The 19329-nt window shown below is 49.8% G+C and overlaps 1 pseudogene; it reads left to right on the top strand.

Annotated features, from left to right (window-relative positions):
- LOC146839470 (uncharacterized) overlaps positions 1-19329 on the top strand; it is a 79829-nt pseudogene that overhangs the window by 33079 nt on the left and 27421 nt on the right.

Here is a 19329-nt window from a genome sequence, read left to right as displayed (position 1 = left end):
CCGTCTCTCCTCTAGCTCCCGATGCCTTTTCTTCTCCTCGATTTCCTCTTGCAGCCGTAGTTGCTCCAGGGCTATCTTTTTCTCCGCCAGTAGGAGCTCGCCGTCCAGCCGGAGTCGGGCAAGGTCCATTTCGTGTGTCCGGGCCCTTTCCCGTTCCCGTATCTCTTCGTGGGAAAGGCTGGTGTCTGGGACGGTTCGCTCCCCGTTTGTCGGGGTCGTGGTCGGCAGGTTTCCGTCCCGGGCCGAGGTCCCTTCGGCTCGGGGTGGAGGGGTCTCGAGCTCTGCCCAGGCTTTCAGGGCTCTCTGCATATCTTCCTTGGTGCCCAATCCTGTGGTTGGGATCCCTTTGTCCTTGCAGAATTGTTTGAGTTCTTTATGGGTGTATTCCTCCAGTTTCTCCAACTGGAAGGTTGCGGCCACGGTTGCTTCTTGGCCATCCATGGTTCCCTTTTTATTTTCCCGTCTGGTCAGGTAGTGGTTGCGTTACTTGCTTGTACGATTGCGTCTGGCTCGGATCCCGTCGCTGGCCACCAAATGTTGGAGGGAGGCCCACGGGTAGTCGGGGAGACTATTCCGGGCACCTTCCTACCGCAATGTTATAGCCGAGCGCCGCTGAGAAGCCTTCTCGGGGAGGTCTCTCTTCTATGATCGTACTAGGCCCAGTAACACCACCACACAGGACTCAATAGCAGTTGCGAGATTAGATTCTTTATCGGCAGTAATACGTTCAATAGTTACAGAGGGATCGAGGGATCCTTCAGAGTCTCAATGTTCGTTAGGAGGATAGGGTAGCGGGACAGTCTTAGTACCAAGCAGGTACGGGAGGGCTCTGCGCCAGACCTTGGATGCTGGTCTCAGAGCGGCTCGGATGTGGGGAGCCGCGACGGCGTCTGCAGGGCTCGGATGGTCGTTCCGCTCAGGTCGAGCCGCGACACAGTCAGCAGGGCTCTGGTGGTAAGGTTCAACAAGGTCGGGCCGCGACAGCGTCAGCAGGGCCCCAAAGGTTTGTGAAGGTCTTTAAGCACGGTGGAGCCGCGACGTCGTCAGCAGGGCTCAAGTGGTGGTTCAGGGTGAGTCTTCTTCCGTAGGGTCAGCCGCGATCCGATCAGCAGGGCTCTGGACTCCAGGATACAACTACTGCCCTGTTGTCGGGTCGCCCCAGATATAGGACGGGAGCCCCTTGATGTCCGGACCCTTGCGCCCGGAGGGGGCGGAGAGGCCGGGTAGGGAGCGGCCAGACGCCCAGCAGGAGAGGCGCCAGGCCCCAGAGAGCTGTGGGGCGATCACACCTAGGTGTGGAGAGACGGTTGGGGGTCCCATCGATACTGCCCTCCGCCGGGAGTGGGAAGGGCTCACGTGGTATCCCCCGGGCCAGGGGTTGGCGTCTCGATATCGGGCCTCGCTGGGACCGAGGCCGGGTAGAGCAGGGTCACACAGGTGGTCACGTGGAGTGACGTGCAATCCAAAATGGAGGAGTCCCGATGTGCATGGGACCTCGTGCGGCTTAGCGCGGGGAAACAGGACCACGCCACGAGGCCGGCTCCCACAGCCCCTTACAGAAAATACCACATCTCATTAAATCTCGCCAGCGAGACTGCACATGCACGCAGCCTATGCCAGGCAAGACCTAAAAATGAATAAAAGTACAAATAAATACTGGTGAATGCCCTCTATCAATCAAACAACACCTCATACTAACGTTTTTGGACTTATTTGTGATTTCGCAAAAACAAAGTCCTTCAAAATCCAATGATATATATGCACAAGAAATTGTAGACAAAGAGAGTGATCCTTCACCTTAAAATCCAAATGAAAAGTGACCAAGAGATGGACAAATTACTGCTGGACAGGAACAGGAAGTTCTAAAAACCAACCTGAATGGTCCATTGGAGTAGAATAGTCACTCAAAACATATTTTTAAGTTGATTTAGCTACTTCTAGAGAATAGAATCTGCTCGAGAAGCAGCAGCAGGCACTCGCCAGCATCACAAAAGTGGCACGGGTAGGCTCCGTGCAAGCGGAAGCCGCACCAGCAAATCTCATTGCACTTGCCAGCACACTCCAACACAAGTCTTGTACATGCGAATGGAATTATAATTCTGCTACTCGCCAGATGGTGGAATCTACCAGGAACTCCACGTTACACGCGTAGCACGGAGTTTCTGATTTCCGCTAACTCCGCTTGTGTGATTATAATTCTTTCTGGGCCTACTCCTATTCACACTGTTGACTGAGGAATGGAGTGCTCCCCAACACATCTAGAGGAGCACTGACTGACTTGGAGAGTTGCGGAGTAACTCTCCGAGAGATGTTCATACAGTGCTTTGTAAGGGAGATACGAAGAAAAGAAGAAAAAGTAAGAAGGCCGTCCAGGAACACAGCCAGAGGAGAATGCAGTGAGACCTGTGCATTCCACATCTCCAATGTGCTGTGTCATGTTGTCTGTGATGCAACAAAGGAAGAATGAGAGATACTTCTGTTTATGGCGCTAGAGCCCAGTGTGTCAGAGTCAGTCAGCCTGCTTCAGTGCAGAATGTAACAAATCTGCCTCTGACTGCTGTGTGCCTCTCAGCTCCATGGCTGCTGTAAGGAGGTGTGTTATGACTTGTATCCTCATTATGCATCCTTTCACTTAGTTCCCTGTTCCCTGCTGCTCAGCCACTATAGATGTGGTGTGTGTGGATTGTTGGAATGCTTCATGAGGTAGTGGAATGCATGAGTGCCTGGTGTGGGTGACAGAGAGACAGTTGGAGTGTTTGGGCTGAGCGGCAAGGATGCTGCTCCTCGTGGGGCTGAACTTCTTATCTTACTTACTGTTAGACCTGGTACCATTGGCGTGAGCCTCCCTTCCATTTTTTACTGATTGCCTCCTCTTTTTTTGATATATTTTTGCTGGTTAGATGCTTTTTGTCACTGTGCCACTGCTATTCGGTGCCACAGTGCAAGTCCTCCCTATGTTAAATGCCATTGCAGAGCCTGTGCACAGTCTGTGACTGCCATGTCGACTTGGCAAGGGCACCCACTTGCCAGTCCCTAAACCTTCCCTTTCTTCATGTCCGACACCCCCAAGGTTGGCTCAAGGGCAGGGTGCATTCTAAGTTTAAGGTACGACATGCCCTGGTTTGTGGGGCATGTCCAAATAGTGAATTACAGCCGTGTTCGTTTTTCACTATTGCAATTCTACCTGTTCCCCATAGGCCAGAATGGGCAGTTTGATTATTACATCTTATAATCCTAACTGACTCGGAAACTAGGTAGAAATTTAGTTTAGTATGCCTGAACTCAGAATGATAAAATATATCTTTTAGTGAAGTTGGTTTTAACATTCTGTGTTTGAAAGTACCACTTTTTAGAAAGTAGGTTGTTTCTTGCATAACTATCCAATCCTGCCTCAGCTAGGTTGTGTATTCCTTATCTGGAGTTTGAGTGACATGGGCTGGGGGATTCCAGGAGACAGGGTGAGTCAGCACAGTGCTGAATAGAGAGATCTGCATCTAGATGGGAGGGAGGAGTTGCATCTGGGACCTGTATAGGGCTGTGCCTTCCCTCCACAATGCTGGCTCCACCTCCTGTTTTGTGTCTGATGTCCCTGGCCTACACTGAGAAAGGAAAGAGGGTGTCTTGTCAACAAAGTGCTCCAGGACTGACCAGAACTAGTTTGGACTAGGCAGAGGCCTCTCTGCCTTCAGAGAACAAAGAGAATGTGAGTATAAATATGGGGACCCAGACCTCAAGACTTTAGATCACTTCTGGGAACAAGACAAACCTTTTGCCAAGGAGAAGAACCAAGGAAGCTGCAGGATTTTGGACTGCCCCTCTGCCAGTGTGCTGTTTGCTGGGTTGGCCTGCATTTCATTGCCAATGAAAGGAGAAGGAACTTATAAAGAACTTTTATCATCTTGCAGAATACTACTCCAAGGGTTTGTTGTGAGGTTGCCTCCTGACCAAAGTCTCAGGGATACTGTGAGAAGGTGGCCTGATATATGCTGTCCACTAGTTCTAGTGGGCACCTTGTATCAGTCCAAACAACCCCTTATGGTGATAGGTTAAAGACAGTAGAAAGCACGTTCTAGCCAAGAGCGTGTCACTCGAATTGCACTCCGACGGAGAAATTAATCAAGCGAGGATAAGTTCCGTAATTCGAAGAAATTTTTATTCAAGTAAATCCATTCAATGAGTCCTTACGAGGACGAGGTTTTCATAATATTTCCATATCACAACGAGTATATTAAATGTCATAACTCGATATAGCCCATGTAGCCCAATGCATTTCGGGCCAATGTGGCCCTTCGTCAGGGCCAGCACTGAAATTAGAGGATACAGGAAAGCAGCTTTAGTCAATATGGTACAATATGGTACATATCAATGATGAACAACAGTAAATAAAATTTACATGGATGTGTTCAAAGTGAATGAACTGATTAATAAAGACAGGATGTGTCAAGCCCAGCTTCGCAGGATTTGGTCGCAGCAGAAAATGGTCCACCTCCAGATATGACCCACACCCAACCACGAAGGGGAACTGGGTGTGCGAAAGATCAGGCGGGGGAAAGGAAGGGAAGGGACAGCAGTGGATAAAAGGATCTGAAATGACAAAACAGACAATGACAATACACAGCAAGAATGGCTACTCTCAATAAGGTCTCACTAGTATTCGAATATACCTGTATCAACCAAAAAGCCACAACCTCTGAACACAGCTGGTCCGCCTAAGGCTCTCCTTGAACCTAGTAAAACAAAAGAAGACAAACGGAAGTCACACGCTTCACGTTACCATCACGCTCAGCGCTACCATGTTTACCCTAGCATTCCCTTACATAAGCAGCTGGTTCGAGGGGGAAGAACAGTCCCGCTCCCAAAAGAATATAAACACAAAATCCACTGGAGATGTGAAAGCTCTCCCAGGCTGTCTCCCTAAAGTCACAAATGAATTCCCCCAAAAGTCTCTAAAACGGTATCCCTAATAACGGTTCCGTAAGGTTACTTGCTCTTGCTACTCAGAGAACAGAGACGGTGCACATTCCTTCCTCGATGTGTAACAGCTCCCGCTCTGACAACTATAGGCAACGGGGCCCCCAACCGCGGTTTGCTCACCTGCCGGTTGATGCCTATTACTTTTAGGAGTTGCGCGGCAACTCTTCGGTACTCGACGGACACGCCACCAGTGCCACACGTACTCACGTACTGCCCTCTCCGTGTCCGCTCGCGTCTTCCTTCGGAGCTTCTACTCCGTCCGCAACCCCAACGGCGCTCTGATTCCTCACTCCTCCGCAACTCGCCGAGGAAGTGTTCAGTCCTGGTTTCAAAATTACGCGCAACTTCCGGTGCGCCCGCACTCCCTATATCCTGTGAGCCTCAGGGGCTCCTGGGTATTGTAGTTCGTCGGGTTATTTTGGGAGGCGCGGCCATGGTCGGATCCTGACAGGATGATGATGCTGGTGGTGAAGAAAAGGTGCCGTTTGTGAAAAGAATCATGTATCTAGTTTGCATATGTGATATCGTAAAATAAAAAATAAAGAAGGTATTCAAAAATACGAAAAGATGTGTGAGAAAAGAGGGAAACCCAAGGAAACCGTTGTGCGTCAGTGCACGGTGGATTTAAAGATACGTGCGGGATGTAGGTCTACGAACGAGTACATAAACCGTCGAAATAGTGAGTGTGAGGGAAGGTGGATGAACGGATAACAAAGTCACAAGTGCATAGGTAAGCAGGAAACGCGAACGGGAAATGAGTTAAAACCCATGTATGGGATACGGGGTAAAATACAAAAACACTTACGTGATACAAGCTTTAGATTCGTTACTCGGTGTTCATAAGCTGTGGGCGTTTGGCGGGTGAATCTACTGCGTGACGTAAGTGGTATTTATACTCTGTCACGTGCTTATCGCCACGAATCAAAGTGTCAGAAAGCCAAAACTGGCCAATGACATGGTGTGTCTAGAGGGTATACCTGCGAACGTATAGGGAGCGTGTAAATGCGTCGGGAGACGGTAGAACCAATTAGATGAATCGGAGTCTACAGGAGGTCAGTGGGTTACAGGTGTGTCTATGTTAGTGGCGTCAGAGATAGGTAAACGACCAATCAAAAGTGAAAGGTAAAAGCCTGGTGAGAAGCATCAGAAGATGCGTGTGTATTGAGATGGTCAAAAATGGTGCAAACGGGAAACCTGAAACAAAGTGGTAAACTAAAAAAACATTGGGGTGAGTGAGGGGTCAGAGAACAGAATGTAATGCCAACCAAGGCAAATGTGTGAGAATGGGGTGTGAACGTAAAAAAGGAGAAGATGTAAAAAAGTTCACGTTTGTTAAAATGGTAAAAAAATAATCGAGAATAGTGGTGAGAGTGAGGGAGAAAAAAAAAGAGTTAGCAGAGAGAGAGAGAAACGGGAATCTGGAAGCGGAAAATACTGAACAGTCTATGTTGGTGTAATATATGAAAAGAACAAAGCCTGTGTGTAGAAAAGACGGTCGCAGTAAAATAGTGAATGAAACTAACAGAGTTTGTGGTGTTTTTCTGTACGAGAAGTGTGAAACATCAGGAAGCAGAAGGTTATGGGATCACAGGTGACAAGGAGTAGGGCTCCTAAACATGGAATACTAGCGTGTTAGTCGGAACATTGAAATATATTTAAGAATCAAAGAACATTACAAAAAACAACCCAGATCATAGCGTTCATTAAGTCCTTTGGGATGAATAGAGTCTAGTTTGTTGATCCAAAAAGCTTCACGTTGTAGTAAATGTTGTGTATTGTTGCATCCTTTTATGATGGGAACCTGTTCCAAAATCAAAAAGCGTAGTTGGCAGATGTTGTGTTGTAGTAAATCAAAATGGTTGGCAATAGGAGATTTGGCATGATGGGTACGTATGTTACTCTTGTGTTCGTTGAGTCGAATTCGTATTTTTCTCTCTGTCTTGCCAACGTACACAAGCCCACAAGGGCATTTGAGTAGGTAAATTACGTTTTGACTGTTACATGTGGCTGTAACCAGCAAGTTGATAGGAAAGCCTTTATGAGGATGTGAGATCTTGTTACCTTTAATGATGGAGTTGCAATTTCCACAATTTGAGCAGGGAATAGTGCCTTTGTAAACCGTGGTAGTCTGATTTGAAGATGTAGACAGCAGTTGTTTCAGATTGCGGGATCTTTGGTAGGCAAATCTGGGCGGTGAATCAAAAATGTGCTGAAAATCAGGTTCGTTACTTAGTATTGGCCAATACCTTAAAACGGTTTTTTTAATTTGATGACTTCTTGTAGAAAATTTGGAAATAAATACCGATCTGGTTTCTTGTTTGGCTTGCGTCTTTGGTTGAAGCAAGTCCTGGCGCGTAGGGGTGTTAGCTTTGGTGATGGCACTCTCCAGTATGGTGGATGGATAATTGCGTTTTTTGAATTTGTCAATGAAGGCAACTTTACTGGCTTCATAAAGGTCCTTGGAACTGGCAATTCTTTTCAATCGTAACAGTTGAGAATACGGTAGGTGTTTTTTTAAGGATGGTTGATGAAAACTGTCATAGTGTAATAAGTTGTTGCGATCAGTTGGTTTGGTGTAAACTTGTGTAGTGAGTTGATCTCCAATGTTGGTAACCAAAGTATCTAGAAAGGTAACTGAATTTTGGCTGATGGTGTGGGTGAATTCTATTCGATGATCCACTGCATTCAGTGTGTCGATTAGATGATTAAGTAAAGTAACAGGTCCTTTCCAAATGATGAAAATATCATCGATGTATCTTTTGTAAAGGATCAGGTTGTTTGTCCAATCTTGTTTACTTAAGATATGATCAAGTTCAAAACGATACATGTAGAGGTTGGCGTAAGTGGGCGCGGCACAATTACCCATGGATGTGCCCGAGCATTGCATGTAGTATGTTCCAGACCATTCAAAGTAACTGTGATAAAGTGTAAAGTGTATCAATTCCATGAGAAATATTTTCAGATCGTTGGGTTTGTCTGTTAGAAGTAGAAAGGATTCGATTGCCTCGAGACCTTGATCATGAGGAATTGAGGTATATAATGCCTTTACATCAATGGTAGCTAGAATGATGTTGGGGGTGATTTGATTTTGTGTTGACTCCAAGATATTAAGAAAGTCGGTAGTATCCTTAATGTAGGTTGACATGGATTGTACCAATGGTTGTAAGTGTCTGTCCAAGTATCCTCCCACTGGTTCATGGATTGAGTTGACTGTAGAAACGATGGGTCTGAATGGAGGTTTGGTGGCGTGTTTATGGATCTTAGGTAGCATGTATATATATGGGATGGCCGGATGTTCTTTGATAAGATATTTTCTATCCTCGTCTTTGATGGTGCCTTTTTCATGAGCAGTATTGATGATGGTTCTGAGAATATTAGTGAATTCGTTGGTAGGATCTGATGTTATGGGCATGTAGATGTCGGAGTTTTGAACATGTTCATTGACACTGTCTAGGTAGAAAGTAGAATCCATAATTACCAGGGCTCCCCCTTTATCAGCTTCTCTGAAGGTAATTTCAGGTTTGTTTGCAAGATGTTTTAAAGTATCGTATTCTTTGCGTGTCAGGTTGGCAAAACTGCTTTTGGTATGATAAGTGATGTTGTTAAGATCTTTTTTCACGATCGTTTCAAAGGCATCTAGTGCTTTATGGCTAGATGGGGCCATAAATGTGCTTTTGTTTCTTAGGCCAAGTAAAGTGTTGTCACGAGGAGTATCAGGTGTTTTTAAGATGTTGTGAAAAAAATGTTTCAGTCTCAACGATCTCATGAATTTAAAAAGGCTGATTTCTGTTTCAAACTGGTTGGAGTGGTAAGTCGGTACGAATGAAGTGCCTTTTTGTAAGGTTTGTGTTTGAAACTGTGTGAGAGTATGGCTGGAGATGTTGATAACTAAGTTCTCTGACTGCGTGTACTTTTGGCTATGGTTTTGAACGTTGATTTTCCTCCTGGATCTCCTGGTGGTTTTGAACCTGATCCTAAAAAATGTTGTCTGTTGTCAGTGGTTGTTGGTTCATCACGAGTTGTTTGTAATGTATCTGTTGATTCTTGGGTTTCAGTGGATGTTTTGGTAGCTGTGCTAGTAGAGGGCCGAGTGTTGGTAGAAGATTCATCTGAAGATGTAGCATCTGCATCAAACGTACGGCCTGTTTGTTTGCGTTGTTGTCTTCTTGTGGCATATACATCAGCCCAAGTGTAGACCTCTCCCAGTTTGTAGTCCACTGTATCACGTTTAAATTTTCTGGTTTTTCTCTCAGTGATTTCATTGGTGTATGCATCAAGTTGTTTATTGATATCCGCGAGTGTAGTCCAATCTGTGTCGGACATGTTCGTGGAGATATCTTGTCTCAAGTCATCAATCTCTTTGGTTAGTTCTTCAAGTAATTTGGATAGTTCTTCCACAATTAAGAGTATTAAATCTAGCGAACATTTGTTGAGGATGGCGTCCCAACGTATTGTAAATCTGGGATTATTCTTGCATAAGGTTGATTTTAATGCGATGCGTAAACCTCTAGGGATCCTTTGAACCTTGTGGTACCTGATGAGGGTGCTGGCATGTAGACGTTGGTTTATGGCTCTTTTGGATGTGTATAATAACTGTTTTATTGTGCAAAGGTAGGTCGCACACTGCTCGTCACACCAGCAAGTTGCCCCAAGGAACTGTGGTAAATGTAGTGGCGACGGCGAGTACGCCTATGCCACGATGTATAAAGAACAGTATGTGTTGCGTTAGCCATCCCTGGACACGTGTTTCGAGGTAGTTGCCTCTCGTCAGCAGGGAGCAGGTCAGTGTAAGGGGTGCCGCGTGGACTGCCAAAATGTAATTAAAACAGGTCAAGTACCTCTCATGGCGCGCAGGTGCAGATCCAAGGCTCGTCAGCCCGTTGGCTCAAGGGAGCCGTAATAAATTGTGCAAAGGTAGGTCGCACACTGCTCGTCACACCAGCAAGTTGCCCCAAGGAACTGTGGTAAATGTAGTGGCGACGGCGAGTACGCCTATGCCACGATGTATAAAGAACAGTATGTGTTGCGTTAGCCATCCCTGGACACGTGTTTCGAGGTAGTTGCCTCTCGTCAGCAGGGAGCAGGTCAGTGTAAGGGGTGCCGCGTGGACTGCCAAAATGTAATTAAAACAGGTCAAGTACCTCTCATGGCGCGCAGGTGCAGATCCAAGGCTCGTCAGCCCGTTGGCTCAAGGGAGCCGTAATAAATTGTGCAAAGGTAGGTCGCACACTGCTCGTCACACCAGCAAGTTGCCCCAAGGAACTGTGGTAAATGTAGTGGCGACGGCGAGTACGCCTATGCCACGATGTATAAAGAACAGTATGTGTTGCGTGAACAGAAGTTGTATTAGAGCTGGTTCCTGTGGTGTCCTCAAAAAGTGCGTAGATACGTTGTGTTTCTTCGAGCGTGTACATGAAAGTCTCTGTCCTGCTCTCTTTGTTGATTTCAATGTCATCCATGGTAGGGTGGTGCGCGGTCTCTGTTGCTCAGGAAAACGTGAAAGTAAATTTGAATAGAGATTAAGCGCAAAGGTTAAAGACAACCTTTATTGAAAGCTATCCTAGAGGTAGCTATGGAGAGCAGCCTTCAGGCTAAGTCTTGAAGGAATGTAAAGCAGCTTGTTTTACCAGTCTATAATCTCTTGAATGATCAAATGAAAGGACAACCACACCAGGTATATATTTAAAATATATGTATTTAGGTTAACACACACCCCTCTAGTCTCTTTATGAGACTAGAGTTTGAAGTACTTAAGTTACAAGATAACAATCATCAGTAATAGCACAAATACACGTTTGGGCCCTAGGGGCGTACCAAACCATATACCAAAAAAGTGGTATAAGAACCACGACTGGAATAGACACTAGGTCTATTGCCTCTAGAATCGCTGGGACCCCAAGGAACCACCCAAGGTAGTGACACAGGGGACCTACAGGGACGGTATGCAGTGTGTAAACACAACCGCGGGTTCCCGTTATCTTCTATGGGCAATGTCGCGGTTGGAAATTTAAAGATTAGGGACACTTCTAATCGAGTCAGGACCAAATCCTTTGCGACTTGGGTAGTTCTAGGGCTAGCACCGACGTGAGCACCGGAGTACTCGAGTTACCTCACCCAGGGAAGCCGGGTGCATAGGTGTCTTTTGGTGTCGGGTCGCGTTGTCGATTTCAATGGGAGCCTGCAAAGAACTGCTGCTGCCTTGAAGAGAAGTGTCCGGAGAGATCCAAGCCTGGATCTAGGATGTAAGGAACCTGAAAGCGGAGCGGACAGCGTCTGGGTCACTTGCCAGTGACTGAGGGCAGGATGGACCAATGCCCACAGATGGGTGCTTCAGGTGAGCTGATGGGTGTCTTGACTCTTCAGCCACGAGGTCCAGGAGGTGTCGACGAAGTCCACGAGCCGGATTCGAGCTGTCCAACGAAGTCTGTCGAGTGCTGCGGTGTCGGCGACCAGAATGGACCCAACAAGCCTTGGCAACGGCAAGTCACTGCCATTCAGAGAAAATACTGCGGTGCAGACCAGCAAGGTCTGAGGGACTCACCCAGCGAGGGTAAGTCGGGGCACGTCTGTAGCAACCAGGTAAGCCCAATCAGAAAAGGATGTAGTGTCCTAGCATGGACACGTTCTAGTGTTCACATGTGTAAATCATACACTTTAAACCCACCCACCACCTACGTCACTGGGTCAGGTGACTAGGCTAATAAAAGGGCCGAGCGCACGTGCTCGTGGCCAGTTAACCCTCTATCTAAGCATGTGTCCTGTGTCCGTCATTCCCAGCATGAGGGCCTAGGGCCCCAACATCACATTGGCGACGAGGCGGGTAATCTACCCCGCGTGTGCAGCCCCCGATCTGCGCACCGAACATCAATGAGGGGGAGAGGACTACCCCCGGTGAGGACCCCCCCCTCTGCATTTAGGCGCAACGCGCCGAGAAGCCTGCAGGGCTAGGCGAGGCCCGCAGCATGTCCCGTAGGGACCGGGAGCCTGCCGCTGTGATTCCCGGTGAAGGAGGAGAAGAGCAAGCCGAGCGGAGTCCACCCGCATCGGCTGCGACCCCCGCAAGAGGCGTGTAACACGCGGTGCCCACCCGCGGAAAGAAGGAGGCCCGCCAACTGAAAGTAAAAGCGGAGCCCACCCGCGTGAGAAGCCCAGCCGGGCATAAGGTGAGCCCTGGTTTGCCAAGCAGCCCCGGGGGGCAGCATGAACACACCCCACCCCGCGCGGCGTGTACCGTGTACTGAGAGCGGGAAGGGGCGGACTGAACCAAGCGGAGCGCCGGACTAATTGAAGCGGACGGGAGCCTACCCCGCCGCGATAGCGAAGCGGCACCAGCAGCCCCCCCCCCCACGCGGTCCGTGAAGCTATGTGACCTGCTGCGGGGGCGGGACGAACAGAAGGTGATAGCGGAGCCCACCCGCGACGTAAAAAACAGAAGCGGCACAAGCAGCACCCCCCCGCGCGGTCTGTGAAGCTATGTGACCTGCTGCAGGGGCGGACAGAAGGCGAAAGTAAAAGCGGAGCCCACCCGCAGTTAGGAAAGGCCTGTCAGCCCCTCCCCCCGCCGCGCAGCGTATGGAAAGAGGCTGCTGCAGCGGGGTGTCGGGGAAAAGAGAAGGAAGTGCCCGGCCCGTGGCCGAAGAAAGAAGCGGCACCGGCGTGAAAGAGGAGCCCACCCTCAGACGCCGCATCACAGAGTGACCCCGTCTCCCCGCCCGCTCCCCGCGTGGCAAGCAAGCCGGATGAGGCTGCGGGAGACCAAATTAGAGCGCAGGCGGCCGATCAAGAGGCGTCAGAACCCCCAGTGCAGCCCGCGAACCGAAAGGGCCTGCAGGTAGAGAGGAGGGGAAGTCACTGATGTGGCCGAGTAGAGCAGCACCGGCAACACCCCCCCTACGCTCGGCCCGTGATGAGCGAAGGCCTGCTGCAGGGGGCGGGAAGCGTTGAAACAATGGAATGGTGCCAGCGCCGCCCTGAAAAGAGCTACAGAGCCCCCACTTTCCTGCAGCAACTGTAGCACATGTAGTGCAAACCGAGCCCCAGCCGCCATCCATAACGAGGAATAAACTATGCCCAATTCACGAGTGATGCCTCATCCAGAGCAGCTCCCTGACAATGCCTGTGCCCCCGCCTCTCAATAAATACAAGTAAAAAGACTTACCTGCTGGCCTGCACTCCACTGCTCTGCTGGTAGCTCCAGCCCTTCTGTGCTCCACCGAAGCCTGCAACAAGGAAGACAACTCAGCAGAAAGTTCTGGCAGCCAAGAAGGGTGCTGCTGCATGGAGGAAAGCAACACTGCCATCTAGTGGCCACTGGTAGTACTGCAGCAACAGAGAAACAAACAAGCCTGCAGCAAGCCAAGGAAGTCCAGCAGCCACAGGAGACCGACGGATCGCAGCACAAGGAAGAAGAGGCAGCAAGGCACGTACCGCAAGGTCCGACGGGTGCGCGATGGTGAGCGCATGGGAATGCGACGGAGGCACACCGGAATGCGCCAGAAGCGCAGGAAAGAGACAGAAGCGCAAGGGAGAAGAGACAGTGTGCCACAGGGATGCAGCGCCATCCCGCAGCGACAAGGAGGAAGAAAAGGAAATGGTGTCAAGCCACATCCACCCCAGCGAGGACTGCGCTGTCGCCGCATCAAGTGGAGCGAACCCTCGAGAGAACTAAAGGACTCAGTGCAGATGTACACTGGACGCGGGAGGTACACTGTAACGCCCACAGGAGAGGAACCCACTGAAGAGGATGGGCGCAGCAAGTATCCGACACTGGCGGGCAAGGATGCAGAGGTACACCCACTGGCGCCAAGAAGCCACCACATCAAGAGATCATGGTACAAGGAGCAACGCTACATTGAAGATGTACCACGACGGTACGAAGAGTAGCACGCACCAGCGCCTGACAAGGCAGCGGACACAGGTAGTCACACGACGTGACACACCTCGTGAAGCCGACCAGCCAAATGGTCGCAGCACAAAGGCCAAGCCGACCTGCCAAACGGTCGCACCACAAAGGTGAAGCCGACCAGCCAAATGGTCGCACCACAAAGGCCAAGCCGACCTGCCAAACGGTCGCACCACAAAGGTCAAGCCGACCAGCCAAATGGTCGCACCACAAAGGTCAAGCCGACCAGCCAAATGGTCGCACCACAGAAGCCGACTCGCCAGGAGTCGCACAAGGAGGTGACCGACGCACGGGTCAGTGAAGCTACAAAGCAAGAGGTCTGACGACGAGACCGAAGATATCCTGCCAGTGATCGGCAGCGCGGACCGTCAAGTGGTCCAAGAAGCTCAAGAAGAACCGAAGTAACTGGTGAAAAGGAGAAGAACGAAGCGGACCATGAGTATGGCCACACGAACTTCAACCAAAGTAACTGGTGAAAAGGAGAAGATGAAGAGAAGGTCACGACCCTAACTCGGAATGCTGAGGAAGATGAAGAGAGTGTTCTCGGACGAGGACAAGACCAGGGGGAACACGTGCAGAGTGCGCGCGCTGCATGGAGAAGCCTGGCCAGACCAAGAGGAGAACAGAAATGGTCCAGAGTGGGTCGTGAAGGGAAGAAGATATCTGAGTGGCACGTTTGCCACTACAAGAAAAGAAGGAAGATGACATCAGAGTGGCACGTCTGCCACTTAAAGGAAAAGGGGAAAGAAAGAAAGATCTGAGTGGCACGGTTGCCACTGCAAGAAGAAGGAGAAGAAGTCAGAGTGACATGACACCCTCACGGAGAAAGAAATAGAGGAAGGAGAGAAGAGTGTGGCAAGACTACTCACACCTCAAAGACAAGGAAGGTGACAAGCGTCAGAACACAGTGCGCAAGTCCTGAAGAACACCCGTGGCACGGAGAAAAGACCATCTGTTTGACGATGCCTTCAGCACACCCGGAATCTGCAGAAGTGAGCAGGCTGGACCATTCGGAACACCCACCTTTGGGGTTACACGGACACTGGTCAATGCCAGCCGTGGTGACTCAGGGGCAAAGGCCTCAGGGATGCCAGTGAGAGAGAGTATCCCCGCGACGAGAGATGGTCATCAGCCGCCCTTCAGCAAAGGTCCCGGGAGGATGAAGACATCACGCGCTAAAGACAGGAGCCAACAGCTACCCTCCAGGTCTGACTGCGGAATCTGAGGTGAGACCTGTCGTCTCCTCCGCACCCGCACTTATCGGCATGGGAGTAACACGATACAGGACAGATCTGAGGAAGAGGGCCTCAAGGATTTCCCGTGGCAGGGGAACACCTGTGAGAGGGGCATCCTGGTGAGAGGGGTGTCTTGCGAATGACCCATCTTTCTGCAAAACAGAACACACGCCACAGATAAAGAAAAGGACTGGACTAAAAGATGAACGGCAACATCTAGCGGTGAACCACTGCGGTTGTCGCCAAGAAAGTAAAGCGAAGAAAAGACTGTGAGAACAACTTCAAGGCAGAGCCGTCAAACAGACTGGATCCATCGAGCGCCCAGGCTGGTGCCACAGTGAATTGGTAATCGTCCGCGACAGGAAGAGCATCGTCCGTGACAGGAAGAACGTCGTCAGCGACAGGAAGAACATCGTCTGTGACTCCAAGCAGCTGAAGCGTGAGCGATTCTGCAGAAGTTTAGTCACTGTATTACATCTATATATATATTTATTTCTCCCCTAGGTTGAACATTGACTCTGGGTTTTTGTTATTAAAAATTGGGAGGAATGTAGTGTCCTAGCATGGACACGTTCTAGTGTTCACATGTGTAAATCATACACTTTACACCCACCCACCACCTACGTCACTGGGTCAGGTGACTAGGCTAATAAAAGGGCCGAGCGCGCGTGCTCGTGGCCAGTTAACCCACTATCTAAGCATGTGTCCTGTGTCCGTCATTCCCAGCATGAGGGCCTAGGGCCCCAACATCACAAAGGAGTCTCCTTCGAGGGGACTTGCTAGCCAACGGGCTATTGATCGTGAAGGAGCCTCGAGCGGTCGCACTTGAAGCTGGCCCACAGGTCACTCGTGGAGTGGAGGCCAACAATCTTCGGTGCAGGAGGTGCTCAAGGCTGGGGCTACTCGGAGCCCAAAGCACAACTTCAAGGAGGACCAGGAAGATAGTGTTGCTGCAAAAGTTCACGGTGTCCAGGGGTCACGGTTCCACGTCACCCATGATAGCCATGGGCCTCAGCTTTGCTGTGGACTCAGGGTAGCCTCGGGGAAGTCTGGAAATCCACCTCTGGTGATGCAAAGACTTCTGCGTCCAGCAGGAGCTTCAGTGATGCAGACCGGTCAGTTGCTTCTTTGGTGCCTGCCAAGCAGGAGAGTCACTCCTTGACCCCAAGAGAGATTTCTTCAGTCTTCTAGTCAGGATAGAACGTCGAAGGTCCAGGATATATGTTGGAGAGTTTCGTCCAGGGTAATCTAAAGTCCTAGGGACTGGATTCCTATACTTATAGTAAGTTTAGGGGATGGACTAACTCTAAGGCCCCACCTATGGGTGGGCTTGGAAAGAGGGTTGGTTACACCGATTTCCTTTGTCCAGTTTCACACCAGAGCAGGGGCATGTAGCCCCTGCAACCGGTTTGAACTGGGCTTTGCACAGGGACCGCAAACGTGCCCCCAGTGCAGGACTTTAAAGCACCAGAGAGTGCTCCAGCCCAGCCCCAATACACATCAGCCTGTCTGGGGAGGTGCTCACACTTCCCTTCGGCAGGAAACCTATTGTCCAGGCCTCCCCTGCCGGAGTTTCGGTCAGCAGCAGGAGGCCAGACCCATGTCTGTGGCAGAGGCTTCCATTCTGTGATGGCAGGGCTCAGGAAAGTCCTACCGGGTTTAGCCAGTGTGAACATGTCTCTCCCTCTAGAAGGGTGGAATGCTAAAATTGGTGGGGGGTTAGTATTCCAAAGTGTTTGACACCAAACACAACATGTTTTGATGCAGCCATTCCAAAGTTAGCATTTACCGCGAGATTATAATGCACTTAAGAGTATATGGTATGGCTGTATCACAGAACAGCCATAAGGAAGTATTTCCGAAAGCTGCAGAGGGGCTCAGCTCATGCTTGGGCACCCTCTCGCATAAAACCAAGCACTCTGCCTTCAGGATTGTCAAGGCCTGCCATAGGAGTGGCTTATAGGTTTATATGTGTCTGTATAGGGTAGTGATATAGGTAGCCTATACCACAGTAAGGGGTGCAATCACACCCTTACCCAGGCTGCAGTAGCAGACCTGCGGTGCCATATTGGAATGCTTCCCAGGGGTGGCATAATACATGCTGCAGCCCCTGGTAGGCCTCTGAGGTACCTATGCCCTAGGTACATAGTATACCATATACTAGGGGCTTATAAGGCACTCCAGAATCCAATTAGATATGTACCTAATGTACATGCAAACTGGTGGAAATGGCCCTTTTTGCAGGGTCATCCCTAAGCTTTTTGCCTTCCTCCTGGATTTTTCCTAACCTGTTTTTGTTGGCTTTATGACTATGGGCACTTTACGACTGCTGATCAGTGCTAAAGTGCATTTGCTCTCCCTTGGTAAATATGACAGTGAATTGGTATCTCCCTGATTGGCTTATTTGGTTTACCTGTTAGTCCCTAGTAACATGGCCTGTGTGTGCCCAGGGCTGGTAACCCAAATGCTGCTGGTGGGCCTGCAGCGCTGGTTTGCATCACCCACAGAAGCAGCTTGTAAAGTGTGTCTCAGACCTGCCACTGCAGTGTCTGTGCGCAGTCCAGAACTGCCATCTTGGTTGTGAAGTGCACCCACTTCCCAGCCCCTGAACCTTCCCTTGGCATCATGTGAGCCACCCCTATGGTAGGATGCATTGTATGTGTAAGGTAGGAAATGCCCTGCTGTGTGTAGCATGTCCTGGTAGCGAATTACACCCAATTTCATTTTTCACTACTGTAAGGCTACCTGTTCTCCATAGGCCAGAATAGGCAGTTTGACTATTACATTCTATAGTCCTAACTGACCCAAAGAACATGGTAGATAAACGAATTTGTGTATGCCTGAGCTCAGAATATTAAAATACACCTTTTAGTTATTTTAGAAAGTAGGTATTTTCTTGCCTAAGCCTTCCAGTGTGCTCTGCTGTTATGTGTATTGGCTGTCTGGTTTTGGAGTGACAGGGCTGGGGAATTCCAGGAGACAGGGTGAGGTGTCCCAGTGGTGAATAGATAGATCTGCATCTAGATGGATGGGAGGAGTTGCACCTGGGACCGAAATAGGGCTGTGCCTTCCCTCCACAATGCTGGCTCCACCTCCCACTGTGCGTCTGATGGCAGACCCCCTCTTTCTGAAAGGAAGGATGCAGCCTGGTAAACAATGTGCTCCATGACTGGGCAGAACTGGTTCTGGCTGGGTTCAGTGACTTGTAGCTTCTGAGAACAAAGACTTTTGGGGTATAAATATCTGTGCTGAAACCCCTACAATTTGTATTGCTCCTGGACAACAAGAGGAACCTCTGCCTGTGTAACTGAAGGAATCCGCAGGAGGTGACTGTCCTTGTGCTTGTGTACTGTTTCTTGGATTGGCCTGCAGTGGTTACTACTGGACTTGGAAGAAGAGGAAAAGGACTTTGAAGAGAACTTTTATTTCAACTTGCTAAAGCAATCACCCAAGGGCTAGAAGAGAGCTAGCCTCCTGCTGGAGTCTCAGGCACATCAGACTCCACCGCCAGCCTCCTGTTTCCTCCCAGCGAGGATTTCTATCTGCAGGTGAGGCTCCTGTGAGTTCCAGGGCCTCTAGTTCTACTACAGAGTAAAGAGTGCTGAAAATCGTCGCAAACACCCGTTTGCGAGCCGCCGCAGCTGAAGCACGTACGAAAAATCATCGCGCTGCTGCCGCTGAGGGCTCGCTACCGGAAATCATCGCATCGCACGTTTGCGGGCTGCCAAAGGCTCGCTAACCCGAGGATAATCGCATCGCACATTTGCGGGCTGCCAACTGCTCGCTAACACAAAGATTATCACATCGCATGTTTGCGGGCCTCCAAGTGCTCGCTAACTAAAGATCATCGCATCAAGTTCATCGCTTCACGACATCGCAGCGCAGACGCCGGGCATACGCCATTTTCATCGCATCGCACCGGGATTGTCGCTCCCTCGCGAACCGCCATTTCTTTTCATCGCAACAGGATCGCACATGCAACAGGCCCGGCGCATCATCCTCCCTCGCGGCAAGGATTTCAACGCATCGCCGGCTTAGAGTGGAGAAGTTTGTCGCTTTGTCCCACACGCTTCTGCAGATCAGCGCATCATCCTCCCTTGCGGCAAGGATTCAACGCGCATCGCTGGCCTCGCATGAGGTAAATCATCGCTACAGCTCCTTTGCGACATTTTGGTTGTTTTGCTACATAATCCAGGTGCTTTTTAAGTAAAAGGATCG

This window comes from Triturus cristatus, chromosome 4_1 (genome assembly GCF_964204655.1).
Source record: "Triturus cristatus chromosome 4_1, aTriCri1.1, whole genome shotgun sequence".
NCBI lineage: Eukaryota > Metazoa > Chordata > Amphibia > Caudata > Salamandridae > Triturus > Triturus cristatus.
This window is presented reverse-complemented; position numbering and strand designations above follow the sequence as displayed.